The 24,483-nt window shown below is 37.3% G+C and overlaps 1 long non-coding RNA gene across 1 annotated transcript; it reads right to left on the bottom strand.

Annotated features, from left to right (window-relative positions):
* Positions 1-1,101: 1,101 nt before the first annotated feature.
* On the bottom strand, positions 1,102-23,386 carry LOC131557223 (uncharacterized). The gene is made up of 3 exons (XR_009274715.1): positions 23,318-23,386; positions 20,260-20,394; positions 1,102-1,219 (listed from the first exon to the last, which is right to left on the bottom strand). It is a non-coding gene; the product is annotated as an uncharacterized LOC131557223 (long non-coding RNA).
* Between the last annotated feature and the right edge of the window lie 1,097 nt (positions 23,387-24,483).

The raw sequence follows: 24,483 nt of genomic DNA, 5'->3' as shown, positions 1-24,483 counted from the left end.
TAGGTGTCATGTATTCCTTCATATAAAAAGAAACACCTATCACGAAGAGGTGGACAGGAATTTTGGGATGGTGGTGGTGTTTCATTTTGATTCAAATCTTTGTATTCAATTGCTATTTCTGTTAGTAATACAAGTGACGTGTAGTCTATAAACAAAAGGTTCTCCTTTCAAATCTAGCCCAGCATCCTTGAGTTTAACATATGCTTCACAACTGGCTGATTCAGAAACATTTTGTTCCATACACATGCTCTACATTCAGAAAGCATTTTGCAAAATGTTTCTTGCTGCTCAAGAACCGTCTTGCTTTGGGTTGCGATTGTTTTATACCAACAAAACCTTGTCACTCTCATTCTCTGCCTCAGGAAGTTGTAAAATTGTGATCTTATTTCAGATATCAGGAATTCCAAATTGAAAATTAATCACCTTGGACTTTTAAGAAGTTGCAGCTATCATGAAAATAAATTTGAAATCAACCTTTTTTCATGTCCACCTGCCATTTTTATAAAAGTCAAAACCATATGTGCTTCCTCTTTGAAGTCTGTTTTTGCCCTCTAATGATAGCCTTCACATTCCACTGTATTGTTCTGTTAGCTATAGCTTTCCATCAGCCAACGGGGGGCAAGAGGGGAGAAGAAAAAAAAGAAAAAGAAAAAGAAAAAAATCAACAGCAACATGACAAATGCTTGTGCAGATGTCTGATGCTGATGTGATAAATGACTATAGTCTATGAAGTTACAAGTACAAAATAATGTCAACAAGTTGCGATGATAAAACAGCCCATGAAATATTTCAATATATGTTCAACAGTCAGGGCAATTTCTGGTTTGAATTACCAATCAATTTTTTACTGGGTTGAAATTATTTTTCTTACAGAGGAACCATTGTTTATGTGGTTGGGTTTTTTTCAAATTTCTGTCACAGTCTTCACATTGGTAATTCTGATTAATGTGCTCTGATTCCCTTATTTTCTCAAAGCTTCACATTTTATTAGGAAAATAAAAGCATGCACAGCACTTAAGAGTCCAGAATCTAGGCTGGGCAGAATGAAGCTGTCAATGCTGCAGCACTTGCAGTAACTCACCTTTGAGGAGCATCAGAAGCACAGAGGTTTGCTGCTCTGTTGGTGCCCATTTGTGAAAAGCACAAAATGTAGAGTTGGGTCGTGTAGAACATAGGATGATTTTGGTCTCTTAAACCCAATTATAAATTTCCGTTTTTTCTGTAAGAAAAAAAAAAATTCATTGGGTTTTCTTTTTAATGATTAAAGCAGATGGGCAGGAAAACCAAATGACTAGTTGCTTTCATTTGTCATCCCCAAACTGCCAACAGAGCACTGAAATCTAGCATGCCTTATCCTTCATTATGATCTAGTAATTCAAACATGCAAACAGGGTGAGGGGGGAAAGTAAAAAATTAAAATAAAATCAAAAAATAATTGAGACAAAAGCACAAAGAATTCATCGTGTGGCTGGATACAAAAGCAGGCATGCATGAAAGAATCACATGCCCCTTTAATGGAGAAAACACATTTTTCTCAAATACAAATTTTAAGCTGCTTTAGTCAAACCTAGGTCTGTGCAACACCACAACTGATGTAAACCACAGAGAATTACCTTTTTTTAGCTGAGAGCTTTGTGCCTTTCTAAACCAAGTCTACTAAACTGACTTATTTACATTCAACAAAACAGGTGCATGACAATTTACAAGTAAGCCATAGTAAGAGATTTTGTGATATTAAACTAAAGCCTTTGTATGCTGTGCTACTCAATGAAGTTTGTAACTTCTAAGTTTTACCCCCAACAGTGGCATAAATTATCTGGATGAACCTGGAGGGTAACTAACCATAATGGCAAAACAAGAAAAGAGTGCAGTATTTCCTTTGGAACAAGTGAAAACAGTGTTCATTCTGATCGGTTTTTTAACCAATGTCATCCATTAAACTTTTCTAACTAATAAAAATACCAAGAATAAAAACACACATGAGATAAGAATGGAAGACCATTGAAGTTTAATTCAGACTTTGGGGAAATCCCAGACAATCATTTTATACATGAAAGAAGCCTCCCTATCCTTTCAATGAAGGTTTAGAAAAGACAGTGTTTTTTGCAGTTCACTGTGTCTGCACACTCTGTCAGCCTCATGGAAAGTATTTTTCATAGTAGTCTGGAAATCACAAAGGAAGGAGGTCCAGTTTTGACAATATCCTCCTTCAAAACCTGTGCTCATAGAGTATATGTGCCCACTGTACTCCTATGAAGATCCATTTGTTCCCTGAACTGATACCTATTTAGAAAGGAAAAAAAATTAAATCATCACTTTTTCACCTCCTCAGTCCTGCTTTTTTTTTTTTTGCCATAAGGGAAAAAGTGCATGTCTGAGGCTGGCTTTAACTGGGATCCAATCACATTGCAAAGAGCAGGGTCATTTCATCACATAACAGGAAAAAACAAGACAAAGAAAGAGCAGGCTGAGAAATTCCTGTTCCAAACTTCCAAAGAAAAAAAAAAGGCAGGTATAGTACACACCCATTTTGTCCAAGCTCAACTGATAATTAAAACAGCTGTTGACCACCAGTATTCACCTTGTATTACCAATTTTGACTATTCTTCTATTTGAAACTCCAGAAGAGTTTCTCAGTGAGTGTACAGACCTGCTTCTGATTATACATGAAGATTAGTCAATTGTTTTCCGCTCATAACAGCATCCTTTTCTTAGTCATAATTTATTCCTTTACTGTTTTCCATAAAAGTATATAGCACCAGTCATAAATGAAATCTCTACTAGAAACAAGATATTATTGAAAAAAATTCTGTCAAAATTTTTACAAAACCCTTTTCACTGTTTTATTTTTTGTAGACCATGAAAAACATGTAATAAACACTAAAAAAACCTCATAACAACAACAACAACAAAATCACCTAATAACCACCACCAACAACAACAAAAAAATCCTTTAAGCCAAACAACAACAACAACAATAAAATAAAACAGATCAAAATCTTCTCTACTATGGCCACTTTCCTGGTCAACACATTGGCAGTCAGCAAAGATACAGCTTGCTGGCATTTGTTGCAAGGGCAGTATGTTTCTACTGCTTTAGAAGGGGACAATAATCTCATGATGGCACCAATAATTTCACACATGAGGGCTCCCTTCTATTTAAGTCGAGGACTTTGTTAGACCTCAAACCAACAACTTTTTATACAGGAAGAAATGAGTTAAAAGCATTTTCAAAGTCACAGAGGTAGGAAAAAGAAAGCCACTGTGGATATTTCTGCAAGCAAAGACAGAGAAGACTGCACATCATTTTCTAATTCTCTGTGCTGCCATGGGAGCAGCAGCCACTGCCTGGCTGTTGAGCTAAGCAAGCAGGATTGTATTTGCATGCTGCCTATGCATGATGTCGTGGCTCTCCTGGGTCTGGAAAGAAAGTTGTAGAATTTGGCACCACAGGAATGAACTGTGCTGGAAAGCAAACCTGAGTATTTCTCAAGGAGAGGTGCAGCCAGGACTTGCTCTCATTGCTATCACCACTGAAAGCCTTCCAGATTGCTGACAACTTTCTTGAAGGAGCCCCAGCCATTACTTGTGAATAAGGTCTTCCCAACTGCTGTCTGAGTACCTCTGAGCTTTTTCCAAGTCCTCCCAGCAGTAAATCTCACAAGGAGGCACAGTGGCCAAGAGAACTAATACAATCCTTTAATGCATAAGCAGGGAAACAGCATAAAGCAAGTAGGAGTAATGAGCTGATATGACCCTCTGCATATAGCATTAATGAGAACATAAGTAGTACACTGGGAGCTCCCCAAAAGAATTCAGCAAACTGGTGATAGCTCAAATGAGAGCCACAAAGTGATTCAACATCTTGAAAATACTGTCTTATAATAAGAGACTGAAGAAATTCAACCCATTTAGTTCATCACGGACAAATCCAAGTGGTGACTGACCACAGATTCCAGGTCACAACATAAGGAAGACATTTGTGATAGCAGGGAGCTCTGCAGTATATCTTAAAGACGGGAAGACAGAATGACAGCTGATATTAGAAAGACTGATTTCAAGAGGCTTATTGACTGTTGGAGCATTTCATTGAAGATGTAGGGGATTCACCATCATGTAACATACTCAGACCAAGTTTCTTGTCTATAATTTAACCAGAAAAAAAAAAAAAAAGGGTCTTGGCAATGCATATGAAGTTTGGGTCTCTGGCTTGTGTAGTGCTGTTAGGGATAGATGATCAGATTGGATTCTTCTGACACTAAAAATACATAACCCTGTATGTGAGCTATAGACTCAATGATCACAGGACAGAAAAAGCTCCATGGTAGTCTCCCCATGCCACCATTCAATAAAAGGCTGAGATATAAACATCTCTAAAGACTGCCCAATAGCTTCACAAATAGGACATTCCTACATGTGTCTGCAACTTCTCTTTCTCCTGATAGTACCATTTAGAAGCCCCTGTCCTTTTTTTCTTTCTCAGACCTAGATCCAAACATTCAGCCATTTTACCATGACTGTCAGAGGGAAAGTCACAAAAAACTATCCAGGAAAAAACCCTTTTTGAAGGGAATTATTTCTCTTGAGATCATTCTTGTATAGAAGTTGGAAGGCTGAATTTCTGGGGAACAAATTGGGACTTAAATGCCAGCAGAATGAAAGATTAGAGTGTATTTTAAGAAACAAAGATCTATTTTAAAATCAAAACACAAAGAGAATAGTTTACCTTTTCAAGGGAACCTGCTAATTTCAATTACACATTCATTAATATTAATAAAATATCTGCACCATAAGTAAATGCAGCATTTTATAGACATTATTATAAAACATTCTTCATCCTCAGAAAATATTATTTCAGGTTCAAGATCCATGTACCGGAGTGTTTCTATTATCATATTTTGGACAAAGCAATAAAAACTCAAGAGAAACAGAAAGATAAGAATTCTGACAACAATCAGTAACATGAAAATATTCTTGGGAAACAGGAAAGTTTACTGAAAAAGTATGTTGAGAACTGTTTCCTAGGAATCATTCAAAATAAATTCCAATATGACACTCATCCCAATGAGAAGTCAACAGTCCAGCATGATGTGTTCTTTGTGTTACAAAACAAATGAGACATGTTGGGAAAGTTTGTAAGCCCTCAGAGGCGAAAAAAGAAAAGCAAAGTAAAACAAACAAACAAAAAAAAAAAAAAAAAAAAAAAAAAAACACAAAAAATAAAAAACAGTGGTAACTTCAAGAAACAGTGAAAGGCAGCTCTGGGAGACAGATGAGTGGTCAAAGATGCCTAAGAAACACACACTAATTACATGGTTCTCACCACCACATGTGATATCACTCACCCAGAGCAGCACAAGCTCTTGGAATCAATAATCAGCACATTTTCCAAGGGGCTTCAAGAAAACGTGGTAAATCCAACTTCTGACTTTTTTGATGATTTATGTTAATACATTGCAATAATGGAACAACTGAAATTTAAATGGATGTTTCCCATAGAATATCCAGCATATCAAAATAGCAACAAATTAATTTTCACAAGATGTTTCATTGCTTTTATTAGAAAGCCCAATTTTCATATCCTGAGGTGGAAGTCATGATCATTTTTAGAACATGCTGACAGTAATGCACTGTGTTATGAAGACATGGGTATGTGCCTCAGAATGGATTTGCTGACTTCTAAAGTTTAGTGCTGAAGCTTTTTTCTTTGTTTTACTCAATATTATTTCCTTTAGTTTTAAATGAGAGCCAACTTTTTATTTGAAGTTGCTCTTTTTCAAATGCCTGATGAATTACACAAGTTGTACATATATGTATTACATATGCTTATTGCATAACTACTGTAAAATCATTTTGTCTTAAAATATAATACAATTACAGTCTGGAAAACTGCCACATTTGGCTTGGTCCACATTTCTCAAATCTAGTCCCAGGCAATGCTTTTCCCCAAAGGTGCATAAATGATATGCAAATCTCCCAAAGGACAATCTTGGAAGAGAAGTGCGTAAGAACCATTCCCAGAAAGAAACAGAAATAGTAAGAGTGATGCATTTCAAAGATGCACACTACACGTGTAGTAGACAGAAAAAAAAAGATGCTTTACCATTGCCACCTTTGTTCAGTAAGAAATTAAAATTAAATTAAAGGCAGCTAGATACACTCTTCACTGTCCATGGATTTGGTTCCCTGCCCAACTCCTTTAATACATTGCCATTGCAAGTGTTTGTTTGGGAGCTGAAGTCATAAATCACACTGTGAAGCTGCTTCCTCTCTCCTTGCACACACCTGCAGAGGAAATGTGCCAAGGGGCAGAATTAGGCATGCTCTCAGGACTCTGGGCAATAAACCAACCCCAGAAGCAGCCTGGGGTGGGCTGCCATCATTTAAAGCAACCAGCAGCATTTTTGACCTGCAGAGCAGCTGAGAATCTAGAGGATGTGAAGATGGCACAAGTTTTCTAGAGGCAGCCCCAGGAGAGCCCTGCACAGGCAGCTGCTGGAGGCCCCAGCTGTGTGCAGCAAGAGCCAGCAAGAGCCTTACAAGAGCAGGGCTGGGATTGAGGTACAGGCACAGGGAATGTCTCAGAACAAACTGAACTGCACTTGCAAAAGGTGTGAGAGAGCTCTGGGGAGTTGTCACACCTGCCTTAAGGGTCTGACCTGTATGTGCCGCTGCCCCACAAATGATAGATGTTTCCAGAGCTGCTGTTTTCCAGTACAGATTAAACAAAATGGAGTGACCGATGTTTCTTGGGGTGTTTTGGGTTTTCTTTATGCTAGCTTTGATGGCTTGCCCTAGACTCCTCCTGAGGGATCCCTGTTTTGACAAACATTGCTCTAGATAACAATTTAGCTGTTTTAAATAATGCTATTTGTAATGCAGGTGGATAGTCTATTCCTCATAATGTAATAATAATGCATTACATCCATTTTACTAAACCCACCATGTCAGCCCCAGATTGAATGTGCAATGTTCATTTGTCTCCTGCTTTATTGACTATATAAAAAATGTACAGTATCTGTCACACTATCTCAAAATGTCTGTTTTATCTGTGAAGTGTTTGACAAAGCACACGTTACAAATGGCTATTCATAGTGACTTCTACACAAAACTATTGCATACCCTGTTATAGAAATGAGTGTAGCAAGGAACTGACATCCAGTACTCAGCCATCACCATTCTGTATTACAAGACATAAAGGAGCACTGAACTCAAGGCCTCTCTTATTCCTCCTCCCCATCAGATACCATCATGCTTGTACCTTCAAGGTGCTTTTGTAGCATAAAGTCATTAGTCTGACAGTCCCTGGCAATTCACCTCATCTTAGTAAGTTCTACTTCCATTTATTACATCTGACTTCAAGTCTCCTCTTTGGAAAATACATCAGTTACCAAAAGAAATGGAGTATAATCTGATTCATAGTAATTTTTATCTCTTTAGTTATCAGGGCTCAGTTTAAGTCAAGAAAACATCAAGTGTAGCTTTAAAGACTAGACAAGATCCAACATATGATTATTTATCTTAAAACTCCACTGTGGGATATCCAGCAAATAAAGTGAACTGGGTTAACTCCCTGTGTTAGTATAGGTAGAACCTTAAACTGCAGTTTATAGCAGATATATCACTCTGCTAAAGACTTCCAAGGCATGCTAAAAATCTAAAATTTTTCAGGTTGGAGCCCCAGCTATTAAGGGCAAAGCTCTTTTCAGCTTCAACTACAACCAGAATCTATTGCAAACACTTCTGTTAAATTATAAAATAACCTCCAGTTCAGTTTTCTATAAAATCATCATTAGTAGATCTACCCAAATTAAATGATAACATCCTCTTCCTTAATTCTTCCACAACAGCATGTAAAGTGTAGAAAAAGAAAATAGACATGCCTACAGTTTCTTATGGGCTTAATATCCAAGCTACAGTTTTCATCTTAATGTTACACTTCCTCTTTGGCTGCTCAGCACCATTTAAACCAACACCAGAGACTGATGTTACTTCTGTCCCAGTGAAATCACCAATCCTGCATTTTATCTAAGGTTACTCCATTGAAATATTTGACATTTCTTTGCTTCGAATGTCTGACAAAAATCACTACTCAAGGTGATGTGGCTGTACAAACATATTTAGCTGAGGTTTAAGCTGTCACTGAGATGGGACAAGGCTTCTTCCTTGTCACACACACAACACACACACAACTTATGACATAAATGTGGCCTCAGGGATTTCTTTCATGATTCAACAAGTGTCCTTTTGGTAGCAGCAGAAAATGTAAACAGGCATTATTGTTCTAGAGGTGCTGCCTCGACATTTCCTGTTTCTTGCCATGCGGCCACACCTCAACATGCTGAGCACAGTTCAGCAAAGTCCAACAAAGCCAACTTGCAAAAGCTCTGGAGAAACTATAAACAATACCACTGTCTTTGGAAAGCATTCAGAGGGAAAAAAGTCAAAAAGCAGTTGACATGACACATGGACTAAGCCCAAGAATGTTTTGAAATTACTATTTCCTGCTTTTATAATCCACTAACTTCTTATTGCTAGTTTTCAATCCACTATCATGCCCAGACTGTTTCTTTGTTACCTCTAACCTCGCTTTGGAAAAAATTATAAAGTTCATCTTCACATATTTCTACAATTTTTTGCGAACTTCTAAGCCAAATGATATAAATAATACAGTTTTTTTCCATTTTGGAGTTCAGAGTTTTGTGTCCTTCAAATAAATCAGTAGTCCTACAGCAAATAAGTAAGAAATGTGTTACAGTAGACTAATTTATAGCATGAAATAGGGCAACTGACTCCTTGCAAAACAGACTTGAAACAAGGACTCAAAACTACCCTTATCTTGAAGGGATTTTGTATGGAAGAATATTGTGTTATTTACATAGTACTAGACACTGTCATTATACATAGTAAAGTCTATAAAACTGTAACAGAGATCCACAAAAGAACATAAATGATCTGGGACTACTGAGTCTCAAAAGCTGGTTGTGTGAAAATTTTTACAAGTAAAAAGCAGCACAACAATGAAAAAATCCTAAAGCATATGACAACTTCTAGAAATTTATATGGCTTACTGAGCTAACATACCTGGGAAATAAATTATATTAAATTAAAACAATTAAATGGCATTTCCTAGTCCACTTGGTTTATTACCACAGCAAAGATGTTCTGCGCTGTCACAGCCAACAGCTCTTAGGCAAGTACTGAAATTAAGTATCTAATGAAGTATCACTTTAGTAAGTTTTAACTGTGTGACTACAGTTTGACAAATGCTTCCACACCATCCTCAACTAGGACTTCTTCATAATGTTAGTCATATATAAAAAGAAAATAAGGATTTATTACTTGTATGAAAAGAATCTACAATTAAAGTTTGAAAAATGACGAAGATAATAACAAGTAGCATTTACAAAATGGAGCATATCAAACTACTCTGAAAGCCTTTCTGCAGGTTAATTTATTGAGAATGCCGTCAGTAGGACTTGACTGGAAACTGCAAGCATGAACAGAAGACCTGGAAACCACAGTTTCTCCAGCTGACAATACCCAAGGGAAAATATAATGCCTGAAAGCAGCTTTTGGGAATAGCTTGAAAAAAATAAGGCATGTTATTTTAATTAAGAGCATTTAATCAATGAATCCTTAGAGTTATAAAAGCTTTCCAAAAAATTAAATATTTGGCAAATATGTATCAGATGACTAGCTGATCATGTCCCCTTGTAGATTAACTATATTTTTAAAAATACTCTTGATTTTTCTAGGAACTCTAGGAATAAATTTGATTTTGTTGCAAGCAATGCAAGACAGTAATCAGAAACAAAGTGCTAATTATTTGGATCAGTTGCCAGTGTTCCAACAAGTGAGTCATTGTAAAGTATTTAACATAATCAAGCGTTTAAAAATCTTCACTGTTCACAACAGGAATCAAACTTTTCCCTATTTACCAACTAAACAGAATACCACTGATAATCTAGTTTTATTTCTGGAGACATACTGTAGCTCAAAATATCATAAGAATATTATTCTTGATACTTTGATAGCAAAAAAGCATTGCACATATAAATCTGTGTGTCCACTTTGTGCTGGAACTCTCTGAGAGATAAAGTTTTATTCAACACAGGGATGACAAAATTGAGCATGGTGTATATGAAGTATGAATTCTGCAACACTTTCAAAATAGGCTTTAACATGAAATGAAAAAATATTTTCTTTTGAGCTGACCCTTTTATGTTATTTGTAGTTTTTTCAAAGAGTTGTAGGTTTTTTCCTGTCATTGTCAACGTATTCATATTGCACAGAGAGACTTGGTAAGAGAACCCTCCCACAGCTCCCACAAATCCCACAAATATCTTTGGTATCAGCCAAATACTGGGTGGCCTAATGGATAAAACACCCACTCAAAATTTTGAAACAAGCTCAACTGGGTGCATCTTACACAAGTTGTTGTGTGGCTATGGAAGGCAGTACAACTTTGACCATACAGGAATGTTCAAAGGTATCTTCAAACACCCTCCACCACCAGCAGCCACTATCAGTGTTATGGTTTCAAACTGCAGCTTTTTATCAACTCCACAGCTTCCAATAATGCATCATTCAGCCATGCTTTCAGCCTACACGAGAATGTAGTTTAGAATCTTGAAGAATATGTTAAATTTACAACCATATAAATGTAATAATTTCAGCTTCTTACTAAATATGCCAAATATGTCACCTGATGTGCAAACGAAATAGGAAGAATAAAAGAACTACTACATCTTGTGAAGGAAAGATAAGATGATTTTAACTTCTTATTCATAGTTCTTCCTGCAGTTCATACACTTTCAGGATGGGTGTGTGATGTGGCCTGGGTTGGGAAGACTTCTGCCTTCCAGAATTTCAGAAGTGACAGGGGATGGAACAAGCTGTCTTGGGACACACACAGTCCCCACTGGACTTTCTGACAGGCTAACATTTGATAGAGGAGGGAGAAAGGGGTTGGGGTTTGGTCAGTGAAAGATAAGCAGTTATTTTATTTAGTTATTCTGGGTTTTTTTTCCTCTGCAGGAACAGGAAAAATTGTTTGGCAACTATTCAGCCACTTCGCTGAAGCCAAAACATTAGCAGCAGTTGAACGGTTTTTATTCCATGCTTTTCCTAACTAGCTGACACAGGAAAGGAGTAGCAGCAGTTGAAAAAAAATGGATAGTGGCTGGGTGACATCACTCTTGGATCAATCTCAAGAGTAAGGTTTTCCAGCATGATAAAGAAAACACATCACTGGATAAACATCTGACCACAAGTAATTCTTAATGGTCATAGTTAAACCAGCAGGGAGAGATCAACAATTTAAAAAGTAATTTTAAAGTGATGGTTGGAAACATATTTAAAACACCATCAACACAACACAGAAAGCACCAATACTGATGGACGCCACTGATCCATATATACTTTGAAGCCTAATGAAACAGAAAATTTACAGGAAGGAGAAAAGACTAATATACTTAGGGACTTATGGCTGACAAACCAAGAGTGCTTTTTTCCTGAAAGGAAAGCATGCTCCTAAGCTGCATTAGTAAAAACATCCCAGCTTAAAAAAATTAAAAAAAAAAAAAATTACATTCCAAATTCAAAGTACAATTGATCTTTGATTAAACTCTAAACAGGTATTTTTATTCAAAGACCCATATTTTTTAGAAAAATTGAAAAAACCCAGTAATTTTGGGTGATGGAAAGGATTTAAAAAGTGCCCCTGGTCTAAGTATCTGAAGAGTAAAGCAGGAATCATTTCAGAACCTGGTAAGGAAAAATCTGATGGAATACTTGAAAATTGTAAGAATAAACTATCCAAAGGTATAGTTTTGGGGAATTACAAATTTGGGGCATTTTTTAGGCCAGGCTAAACACCCATCTGTTATGGGGTGCATAGGGATAATGAATTTAATTCTGTTGTAATCCCAGGAAACAAACTACAAAATCTGCTAGGCACCTTTCACAATAAATGCTTCTATGAAATACTTCACACATTATTTAAATTGCAGGAAAATGAAATAATTTGGGAGTGTTGCAGACCACAGATAATATTGGTTTTCTTTACCAAGAGTAGGTAGTTTATTGTCCCCATATGATGTTTCTTGGAAAAAGGGAAAATTACAAGTCAATAGGAAAGCAAGCAAATTGAATGAAGTACTATAAGTAGCACTAAGGCAGCAGGCCAATAATTTTGGCATTAATATAGAGCATGTAATATTAAGCAGCAAGTGATCAAACATTCTCTGCAGTCAGACTTTGATGTTGGACAGTGGGTAGGCTCCCAAGTCATCTCATGTTGCCTCATTGCATTTCCTTTAGAGCATTCCCCATCCTTAGCACATCCTATTCCCTGACCCAGGGGCTACTTCTCCCCTGAGCTCTCCTTAGCAGGGTTTTGACATCCTCTGTCCTTATTTTAGCTCTCTCCCTCTCCTGAGATGTCTTCCCCCATTTTACTTTATTGAAGGATGGCGACCATCCTGACAGGTGCATATTCCCCAGGTCTCACAACTCTACTCAAATGGTTTCTTATCAGGGTGCCCCTGAGCAGCAAGGACTCATAATTCATTTGAATGGGAAACAGTTGGGGGCTCGCCACACTTCATCCTGTGAGACTGTTGACACTGTTAGCAGCTGTCAGTGTCGCTCTCGCTCTTACCAACTGGGAGCATATCAAAATGTTACACGCACATTCAGCAGTGTAGTCTCTCCTATTTCAGTTTAATGGGAATTAGAATACACATCAAGGGGAAAATACACTCCACAGTTGCTAAATAATTTGTACTTTTTTTTTTTAACTTACTTGTTATAAGGAAAAAAGGTGAGTTCAAGGAACTCCATTAAAATCAGTTAATACCAGTAATGGCATTTTTTAACTATACAAATCTTTATTTCACATCAGGGCAACTAAAATCCCTGTACCACTGTCTCAGTTTAGGGAAACGCTAAATCTTACCGAAATGTCTTGGTAATCTAGAAAAAATGAGATTGGCAATCTCCATCCAATTCCCAACTGGCAATTGTTCACATTCCAAAACTGTGAAGACTTTGTTGGATGATTCATTTTGGAGGCCAAGATTAGAATTTCCATGAACTCTACATACAATCATAAACAAATGGAGAAACATGGATAAATACTGAGATACTAGATTGCTACTTGCTGAAAGATATGGGTGCTTGTCCTGGAAAGAAAGTGAGAGCTTCACTCTTAGATTAAACTAGCATTTTCATGACACACTCACATAAGCACATCACTTGAAAATAAAAGTACATGAGACATCACCTACTACCCATGTAGTTAATTTCATCATCAAGTGGTAGCAGCCACAACTTGGTTATCTTGACTACAGTTTTTGCTTCACACTTGGAAAATAAAGATGCATCTTCATTTCTGAAATCTTTCGTACAAAAAAGAACTGGGATAAGTAAGTTATACCAATTGTGTCATTACTTACTGTTTACACTTACGTACGTGATAGTGAATGCAAAACTGTTTCATCGATGGATCATCCAGGCTCTGGGTTGACACTTAGCTCTGGAGTATTTAGAAACTGTGATTTAAGATGTCACCACTGGCAGCTGTCACCCACCTCTAAACTTAGCAGCAGCAGGAATAATTTTGCGCCAGACCTTCAGCCGCTACAATTCACAGCCTGACATATTTTCTAAACCACCTTCATTGCTTAGTTAATGCATCTGTGTTCCAGACTTACCCACCTGCCTGTGAATTGTGGCAGCTGAAGATCTGGAACCCATTTACTCTTGCTGCCTTTGCAATAGGGGAGTAGCCTTTGGTTTAGGAGTGAGCAGACAGCTTCTGGTGACAGCATCCCAATGTATCAACTCTAGGACTACCATTGGGTGCCTTAGGAAGGGCATTGCCAGCAGGATGAAGGACATGATCCTGCCCCTCTACTCAGCCCTGGTGAAGCACATCTGTCCAGTTCTGGGCTCCTCAGCAGAAGAGGGACATGGAGCTGCTGGAGCAGGTCCAACAAAGGGCTATGAGGATGTCTAGGGGACTGGAGACCTCAGTTATGAGGATAGTCTGAGGGATCTGGGCCTCTTCAGCCCAGATAAGGAACAAGTGATAGGGGGCTACATCAACATCTATCGGTATCTGAAGAGGATGGAGTCAGGCTATGCTCGGTGGTGTTGAGCAATAGGACAAGAGGCAGAGGGCAGAAACTGATACACAGAAACATCTAACTGAACATAAAGAAGAATTTCCTTACTGTGTTGCTATAGCACTTAAGTAGATTGCCCAGAGGAATTGTGGACTCTCCCTCACTGGAGGTATTTTCAAGAATTGTCTGGACAAATCTTACATTGTGCCTGAGCAGGGAGGTCGCACCAGATGACGCACTGCTGTCCCTTTCAACCTGAGTGATTCTGTGATTGTTGTGCTACAATGTTCTCTTGGGGTGCAGTCAGCACACACTCACACATGCTCCAACCAGTCAGTTTGACAGCACCCCAGGAGCAGCTCCCTCCACAGTGCTGGCATGACTAGCAGATTCTCTTTTGGGTAGGACATATCACAGATGTTATTCTAAACCATGAGCTCTCTCTAATTGGTCCCTTTCAGTAGATCTCAACAGTCTCATTCACCTGCAATGCTGAACACCTAAATCTAAATAAAATAATTTACCACAGAGCAGTGGTTGATCTATAAAATCACTGGGAAAGCTGAGATTGGCTATAAAATAAGTGCTCTGACAATAATTAAGTGCTCTTGCAATAATTGTTTCTGATAACACACATGCAGGCACACACAGTCAAAAAATAATTTTTGACATCCCAAAGAAATTAGATTAAGTAAGCGTGTTGTGTTCCTTTTTCTATCTCCAAATAATTCTTCTTCCTTCATCTCCTGTTCTCAGTTCCTCTTTTTCTTCGTTGAAATTAAAATAACAGAAAAGAAAAAATAAGGAAAGCAATTAAGCTCTATTAGCTCTGAATTGCTTGGCTAGCACTGGTTTGAGATGGTAGAAAAAAAGAAAAGAAAATTATACTGGGAAGATCTTCTAGTCCTTGCACTACAGCTTGTGAGAAGTCAAAATGTACTTCCAGATAAGTTGGGAAAACCCAAGCAAGCAACTTTCTACCAGATAGTCACCCAGCTGAAGAGGAGCTAGGAATTGTTTTGATTTTGGTTACCCGCACAGCTCTGACACAGCTGCTTTCTTCCCCCAGAAGAGAGAACACTATGACAACAAACACCATCGCAGAACTCTCCTCTCCTAATCATGACCTCAAGCTTGTTTCCATATCACCTCTTCCTGGGTGCTGCTACCTCTCACTGTGAAGGCTGTGGTTTCCCACCAGGTCTGGTTAAGTAGAGAGTTTCCCAGAAAGAAGGCACAAAACCAATAAAGCAATTAGTGACCAATTAAGTTCATTAACGCTGTTTACCTACAGGAGAAAGGCAAGCCTTAAATAATTAGCCCAAAGTTTATTTTTTAAGAGTAAAAAGGCCTTTTGAAAACACCTTCTGAGTGACAATGTTTGTTTATAGACAGCCATCAAGGTATTACATTTTTCCACCCTCTCCTAACTTATTTCAGATGTTAGGAGAGCAACCGGTCATTCAAAACATAATATGCTTGATTCAAGCAAGGGAACTATTTTTTTTGCAGTAGCAATGGTTTAGCGCTGTGATTTTTAACACTGATCATGAGCTGATTTTAGGTAATGATTACAATTGTAATCCTGCTGAGAGTTACAAATTATCAGCACCTCAGCAACAGACTTTTAACCTTCTGTTCAGCTCCTCAAATAGAACATGAGGAAAAATATTTCCCGGCCTTTAAAAGTGTCTTGTCAGTGTACTAGAAGTTTGTACACATTTTGTTATATCTTTCTGCTAACTTGGCTTTACTGAGGAAAAATTCCTCTTCACAGAACAGAACTCACAGACAAATGTAAAACTGCAAATATAAAACTATCTTGTGTGTAGCTGTATAGTGCCATGCACATATTTTTTACCCTTTATCCTTAGGGCAGGAGAAGACAGGAGAACAAAACAGGTCTCATTAAGACTTTTCTGTCTAACTTTCAACATACAAAACACTCAGAGAAGTGTGTGGCTCCTGCAGCTGGAAAAATGTATGGATTTTTGCTGTACCCACATGAAAGGGATAAGCACCATGAATATGGATAGGACTAAAACTATTAAGCCAACCAATACTGAATGGAATCAGATTAATTAGAAAAGTTGTTAATATTTACACACATCAAGAATTTCCTTTTTTCTCTACATTAAATTTGAATTGTAGCATCTTTATGGTTCTGTTACAAACCTCTATTTTCTTTCCTAGTGTATTGAAATGTTATCTTCTAGAACATCTTCCCTCTGTGTCCATTGCCGTTCAAACAATTCCCTTAAATGCATCAAGCATGACTAAAGAATGTCCAGACTTGAAAATCCATGCAAGAGATACTTCTTTCAAAATGTGACCAGCAAATGCTCTTGTATAACAAGAAATCAAACTGCCTAAACACAGAGTTCATTTAGCTCTAGTCAGAGCATTATGGACAAATCTGATCCCTGCCTCACATCAGTCCAACAGCATATGCACTGTGCTTATGACTTTGAAGAGGTGTAACACCGAAAATTGATTTCATGTCTGTGTATCTTTGTGCATAGATGATTTGCCAACAGTTGATATGTGATACCAGAATTACAGACTGTTTGTCCTCAGTAGCTTGCTTGGCCTTCTGTTTGTTTAAATTATTTTTTATAAATCAGATAATCGTGAAAACTGGTTTTTGTAACTGCTGACCTAATTTACCTCTTAAATGCGTAAGATCTATAAGATGCCCATGCTAAGGGGATAAAAACAGAGACTTCAATTTTATAGATGAAACATAAGAAGCAGTTCTTCTAAAAGTAAGAGAACTAACATATCAATCTCTCAGCCCAAGAATGAAGATCACATTTCTAGTATGCTTTTAGGGGAAGTGAATCACATATATAATCATCCTATGTCTAATAAAAGTCTATTAAAAGTGTTTTGACTAATTTTGATGAGGCTGAACCTTTTTTCTTTCTTGACTTTTCAACATGGAGGATATTTTTCTATATTTATTTATATTTCTTGCTTTCAAATACATTCTTAAATACATTTTACTCATGGAAGAAATTATTAGAGATTTTCATAAGTTTTTAACATAGCTTAATATTTGTCTTACATCTTTGAAATGATAAATAGAGCCTTTTGCAAAGAAAGATTCATATTCATTTTTATCATCCCTGGAAATTTAAGGATATTTGGATAGAGGATGTTTCCCTAAGTTATTTCAAGAACATAGAGATATAACAAAAAACTTTTTAAAAATACCAAATATGTGGGACTTTTTAGAACAAAATACCATGTTCAACCTCTTTTTGAATATGTCTTCCCAGAATATCCAGATGCTTATAGAACATACAAAAAATCCTGGAACATCAGACTCTTAAATATTTTGAATTAAGAAGAATTTTACACAGTAATGATAAAAAGACAATGCTCATTCGTCTTATTATATTAATTTCTGTAAAATTAAAAAGCCAGACAGGGTCACGGATAGAATAATACTAAAAAAAGTTCTTGTCTGATATATGTTCTTTTCCTTTAGTTGTTTGGTTTGCCCTTCAGTGGTAGGACTGCAAGAATTGTTCTGCATGGTCAGCTTGACCAAGAAGGCCTAAAATTCTGAGGTTTTATAGCCACTGCCTTCATTCATTGACTGTTTGCACTAAAATTATTTGTGAGCCAGCAGCTTGAATGGTTCTCATCTATTATTCTCATTCAGTATTTCATTGAGCTCAGTGTATCAGGAATCATCAATGTTTCCCACAGATTTTTATCTCTACCATTTCTTTTGACAATGCTTTTGATTCAAAATTGTGGTTCTTTTTAGTAATAAGGAAAAAGAGACATCAAGCTCTTAGAAGGCAGCTATGTATATCCTAGGATTATAATTACTCAGTTTGTGATATTAAAGAGATTCCAGTCCCTAAAGATCATGGATATCTGCCACATCTGTGTGGGCACATCACAACTAGCTTTGCACCAATCCTGGTCTATAGCCATGCAAAACCAGAGCTGAGCATGAGTTAACCACTAGGCTGCTCAAGCAGTTTTGTGGACACACAATAAAATTCACCTTTTGTATACACAGGAATCAAGTATCATCACCTTGCAGTGAAAATTCAAAAAGAAGATTAGTGTCCTTGCATGTAACATTTAAAACCATTTTCAAAGTTAGACTTTGAAATCCAAGGGATGTTAAGAGAATGGATATTCTTATTGACTTGCTTCATTTCATCTCTAAGTGTGGAGCTGGCCACAGTGGAATTGGTAGGGAAAACACTTTCTGAAGAAATAGATATAAAATAGAGAGAAAGCCATAGTATAAGAAAAGACAGGGGTTGACCTGCTGTTTTTAAAATCCAGGTGAGTTTCACTGTAAAGTCAATGGCAATAACATGAGGCAAGGATCTTTTGGGAAAACCCACCTGAAAAGGAGAAATTCAGTACCTTGTTCATGTAATTTTGTGCACACAAACTTCAATAATAAACAGTAGTGTTATTTTTCTTCTTTTTGTTTTTTTCCTCTATCATAACTACATCTCTAAAAATATTTTACCAGAGAGTATGTGATCTACTAACTTTTTTTCACCAGTGTGGCATTTCTGTAAATTTTAGAAAGCTCCCCAAATGGCATAATTTCAACTCCTAATATTGTGAGAGCAATGCAGTAGAAACCTTAACCAGGGCTCCTGCTCACATTGAAATACATCCCTATTTAGTGACCATCCCATTTAAGGAAAGTTTTCCTGAACCGTCACTTAATGTAAACCAAATGTTCTCTGCAACTCCTCCCTCCTACTGCAGCATTTTGACCCTTAGCCACCATATTAACACCTCTAATTGTAACTGACAGGGCAATTTCCTGGTTGCCATTGTGCGAGACAAGCAGCGAACACTAGCCACAAGCAATTTATGACCTTTGACTATCATATTAACTCTTTTAATTGTAACTGACAGGGCAGTTAGGCCAAAAAGTGTCCCAGCAAAGCACTCCAAGCACTTGTGAATGTCCCACTAAAGCCAAGGAAGGAGTATCCACTCATTAATGCAGAGGGATTGATATGGAGAAAGAAGGGGCAGTACCTGAGGCTGGACAATCCTCAAACTCCCTGTAATCATCACTGATTATTTTTTTTGCTTCAATTTGCCCTAACATTCTCTGCTAAAAGCCAGAACTACTTTTACTGAATGCATGGAATTTAGTTTTAACTTTTGAAGATTTCCAAATATGTTCTCAGTATTTCTGTTCCTAATGAAATTATTTTTAATGTCAACAAACTTCAAGTTCTTTGATGAAAAAGGCAGTTCCTCAGTATTTTATGTTTGAAAATGTAAATGTTCTTACATTGTTTAAATAAAAACAACTTCCTAGAGTCTTGGAAAGCATATGAAGTTAATGCACTTCTGGTCTACAGCCACTGAAGCATGCTCTAACATGAGATGAAATAAGCGAGAGGTTATCTAAAGTGGAAAAGGGGGGAGTGCCACAGATGACTCATATCCACTTTTGGTAAACAGGCCTCTAGAGGGTGGAATATTGTATACTCACAGACACTTTAGCAGGTCTGATATCATGCAGCAGCAGGTGAGGGCACCAATTGGATGCTAAAAAGATTCTCTCTTATTTGTTATTTATGTTTTAGCCCTACATGCGTAAACACTGATCATTACATTTGATTATTTTCTTATATTTTTTGATTTGCCCTATGGATGGGTTATATTCAGATAAGGTAAAAATACTGGATACTTTCTTATTGCAATCTATCGATCCTTTTTCCTTCAAAGGAAAAAAAAAGCAGTACCATTGAAACAAAACCTGTAAGCAAGTCAAACAATCTATTTTCAGATGTTTTCAGTCTTAAATATCATGTCAAAAAAGTTTTGTTAAATTCCAAGCACTTTCTAGATGCCCAAGATTTCCTTTCCCAATGTGAGAAAAGGGAGAAATCCACATGAAATCTAGAAAAACTGAATAGCCTGTGTTAGCAAACACAGAAAGCGAGAACACTGAGGAGTTGAAAGAGATCCCGGCCCAAGAGTGCATTTTCACAAATGCCTCTTTTGACAGCAAACCCAGCTTGCCCCCTACATTCATCATCTTGTTCACACAGCAGCCCTACAAACAACATGTCAGCTTAACTGAGAATGAAATTACACATTATAGACAACATAATACCTTGTAGACACCAGAACAGGAAGATCTTCCTTCCCTTCTTATTTTCAACTACTCTTCCTCCTCCAGGCTTGGCCTGACCATTTCCATGTGCCAGCAGAAGCACGTCTCTGTTGGGCCAATTCAGCCCGCTTTCCCCTGCAAAAACACAGAGACACTTTTTGGTGGGTTTGCTTTTCTGCCAGCTTAGTGAATGGAATCAGCTCAAATTCCTCTGAGGGAGGGAGAAATGGCTATCAGACAGGAGACAGGGGAAGAAGGGATACAAGTTCTCTGTTTTAGAGACACAGCAACAGATTTAAGGCTAGTCAAGCTCAAAGTATAATGCGCAACATAACCCTGAAAGGCAGTTACTGACAGAGCAATGCCAAGGAAAGACATATAGCATTGCATCCTTAGTTAGGTTGTTTCATTATTATTGCTGATAGGTATTATATGTTATCTTAACATTGACACAAATGTCAGTAAGTAATTTTTAAAAATATTTTAAAGTTATTATCCAAGTAACAAAGGACTCTATCACATTTTTAGAAACTACCTTATAATTAAGATTGTATAGCAATATACAATCCTGTGCTTCCTTCTAATGGGTCATTCGTGCCCTTGAACAGGTTTACCCTCTCAGAAGTGATCATAAATGAATGGATTTGTGCTCTTTCAAATCTCTTGACAGACTTTCTCTGTCTCCTGCACACCTTCAGTTTAATGTTGCTTCCTAGATATCTGTTCAGATATGAGATACAGTTTTATTTCAAAAACCATGTCGTCTACATAACTTCATGAATACTATTAAATGAGACAAAACCTTGTAGAAACATCACAGAGAAGAAAATATTTATTAGAGCTGTTTCTGCTTGACATTACCACTTACATTGAATTCTGACTGTTGGCATTCAGGTGCTTCCACCTTGTATGTATTTTCACATGTAAGGATAAAGGGGATGGTGGCTTAGGAGCTTTGAGCTCAGGCCAGCTTTGAGCAGCAAATTTTTGCACTGGTGCAGCTGCTTCTCAACAGTGGTTAGTATCAGGGAAAAGGAAAAATTTCACATCTCCTACTTATGCACTGAAAAGACCAGCATTCTCAGCCATGCAGCATGAAAATCAGCAATAAATGTGGAGAAGACCAAAAGGAAATTTAAAAAAATATATATAATAAAAAATACAAACATAAAAGAATTTGAGGGAAGGATTAACCCAAATACTTGCCTGCTACTGAAAGTTTTTCTGTCATGGAAGAAAACAAATAAAAAGGAAGTCCTCATCATTAATAACATTTTCTAAAACATTCTTATTAGTAAAACTAATGTGCCCCAACCTACCTTGCTTTAAATTATTTCATCTGAGTTCTCTCTTAACACAAATACTGCTTTCTAAAAAAGTCATCAAAAATACCCTGTTATGTCCTTCTATCAGTAGCACGGCAAACTATCAAATTAGAAAAACTGAAAGTGAGAAAGAAATATAAAGGAAGTTTGGATGAAAATTACTATTTCTCACCTTTCTTTGTCATTTATTTTTAGTCAAATAATCTGCTTTGCTTCTTGTATTTAGACACATAAGTCTATAAATAGGCTCCTAATTTTCTGATTGCTCTATGTATGTGATAGTCATTTAATTAAGAACTTAATAGCACCTTTTTTTAAAATTGTATTCTTAGGAACACAAACCTGATTGAAGTCCCTAATGTCAGGCAAATCTTTTTGGTTTTGCATTATTGCATGAGAAAATATAAACAAACTTCTTATACACAACTCTTTGACAGGGACATACTCGAAATTGCTATCTGCTTAATAAACCTCTATGGAGGTCCTAAGCTGTTTCAGATGAGAGTAGATGTTTGATCAGATGCACGAAGTTTATTTTAAGTAAGCATGCAACTATCTTGTCTGGTCTTTCAACAGCTAGAAACTTCTACAAAGACCCATGGGAATGGGGGAATTCTACTTTAGTAGACTTTGCAAGGGTCCTGGAGGACTTGCTAAGAATGCTAAACAAACAAGGTCTCCCATTCCACCCAGGCACAAAGAGCTAACAAGCCCCGTGCCCCCCTCCCCGTCCGCTGGCAGGCTGTACCTCCCACCAGCAGCCCACACTCATCAATACACAGGAGCAGCAGATATTGCACACCAGATCCTGCTGTGATGAGCAAACACCAATCAACAGCCCCATTAACCTCCAGAGGACGGTGTTGTTTGTTTACAGTAAATACTAAAGCACTGCCAGCGGAGGGATGAACAGGAAATGCTGAGGAGGCTTTTCCCCCTTCTGTTTCAGGAACATTTGGAAGTTTTGGGTTTGTGTGCAGGCCAGTCTTGGGTATTGCTTTCTTCCTTTTAAAAAGAAAACAACCTGATGAAAATTCAGTCATTTAAAAATAACAGTAATTTAAGTTTGGTTGTGTTCTTTTTGTTCAAGAACCTTCAGTCAGAATGACTACATTTTCAAAAGCAACTGTTAATAAACAACATATATAGCATTTTTCATGGGATTATCAAGGGAGATTGCTAACCATCATTAACTAAGCATTATCCAGCTTTATGCAGATGTTTTTTATTGTTCTCCAGCCCTTCAATACTTTGCTCTGACATGTACTAAGTGAACTGGAATCACCAAGTGTTGCATCCAGGACCAGCAGACTGTGGAAGGGATTTGGGTGAATACTACAGTTTATAGAAAAGAATGAGATGTTGGGAAGGGTTTAGGGAGAAGATCCAAGAAATTCTGAAATCCACCCTGTACGTTGTTCCCACCTGAGTGGCACACTAGAGTGAGTTCCCCTCTCCTAGACACTTAGGGGGGAAGATTGTTTCCTCCTTTGCATACAGCCTACTGACTGCTCTGTTTGGAGACTGGATTTGCTTCTGGCCCTTTGTTAACAAAGACAATATAATTTATTATTCACACATATCTGCAGTCAGAAGACGTACACTGCAAGTAACTGATCTCATTCTTTGCTCAAGCAACACGTGACTTGGACATTAGTCCAAATGTTGCTCCTTTTTGCTTGGAACCAGTGACTGAATGGAAAAGAAAGTCTTAGTAGACTCACAGAAATTACCTTGAGTTTGAGCTCGGGGGGGAGAGTTGAGTTTCTTACGTTGTGGGGCTGAGGCGAGCTGTGAAACAGTAGTTGAAGGAAGTGACTAACCAATCTCTAGGGTGGCTAAGTACCTAGCAAAAGGGAAGGGGAAACTATTAGATAGGGCAATGGAAATGAATCTGTATTTTTATTAGCTATTTTTTCAAAATAAAGAACCAGGAAATGATTAATGCAAAATGCCCATCACATGTGGTATTTAAATTACTAATACATTAATAAATTTTTTCCACATGACTCAGTGAAGTTTCTATAGAGGACAGGCATCGATTTCTTCTAAAATCCCTAAAAGTTTTGAATCCACTGCCAGGCATGTTTATAATACTTCAGATGAGCCCCACTCATCAACTCAGAAATGAGGGGAAGTCTGTTATGACAGTTAACCAAAAAACAAACAACATGTCAGCAGCTACATGACCACAGCATTCCGGTGTGGAATATAACTGAATGAAAGCATTCAAATTTCAAAAGTAATTTTCAAAATGTTTCAATATTGTGGTATATATTTATCTCTATAATCCCTGGCTCCTGGACACTTTTCCAAGTGACATTTGTAATACATTCAAATTCATGTGTGTTTGAGTCCACCAACAGAAGTATTTGTAAGTCACAGTGTATGATGATAAGTGGACAAATGTTACATGGTAAAATGTTTATAGAAACCAGGTTGAAAGAGCTTCTCATCCTCTTCATCCACCCTTCCATTAACTTAATTAAGCTAACCCATAGGTTTACAAGCCTGGGGGACCTAGAGAACTTCATCTGAAAAGAAAAATAAAGGGTTTAATTGCCAGGACAGGTTTTCCAAGTTGTCATGGCTCTAGTGTTTATAACCTGCACACTTACATAAACCTAAACTTCCATTACTTGCCCGAGAGTCTCAGATCAATATTATAGATAAAGGTAAAGCTTAAGGTAAACGATTACCCTATAAGATGATGGGAATAGTAATTTTAGTGAACATCAAGCACATTTGGATACAGTAAGCTTGCACAGACATAATAAATTCATCAGCTATTTCTGCTGATTGATCTGTATTCCAGTTTAATTAGCCATGAAAGAGTCAATTTTTTTTTTCTGAAGCCTTTCCTCCCCCTCTTTTTTGTTACAGATCACTGCCACAAAGG

This window comes from Ammospiza caudacuta, chromosome 4, assembly GCF_027887145.1.
Source record: "Ammospiza caudacuta isolate bAmmCau1 chromosome 4, bAmmCau1.pri, whole genome shotgun sequence".
NCBI classification, from domain to species: domain Eukaryota; kingdom Metazoa; phylum Chordata; class Aves; order Passeriformes; family Passerellidae; genus Ammospiza; species Ammospiza caudacuta.
This window is presented reverse-complemented; position numbering and strand designations above follow the sequence as displayed.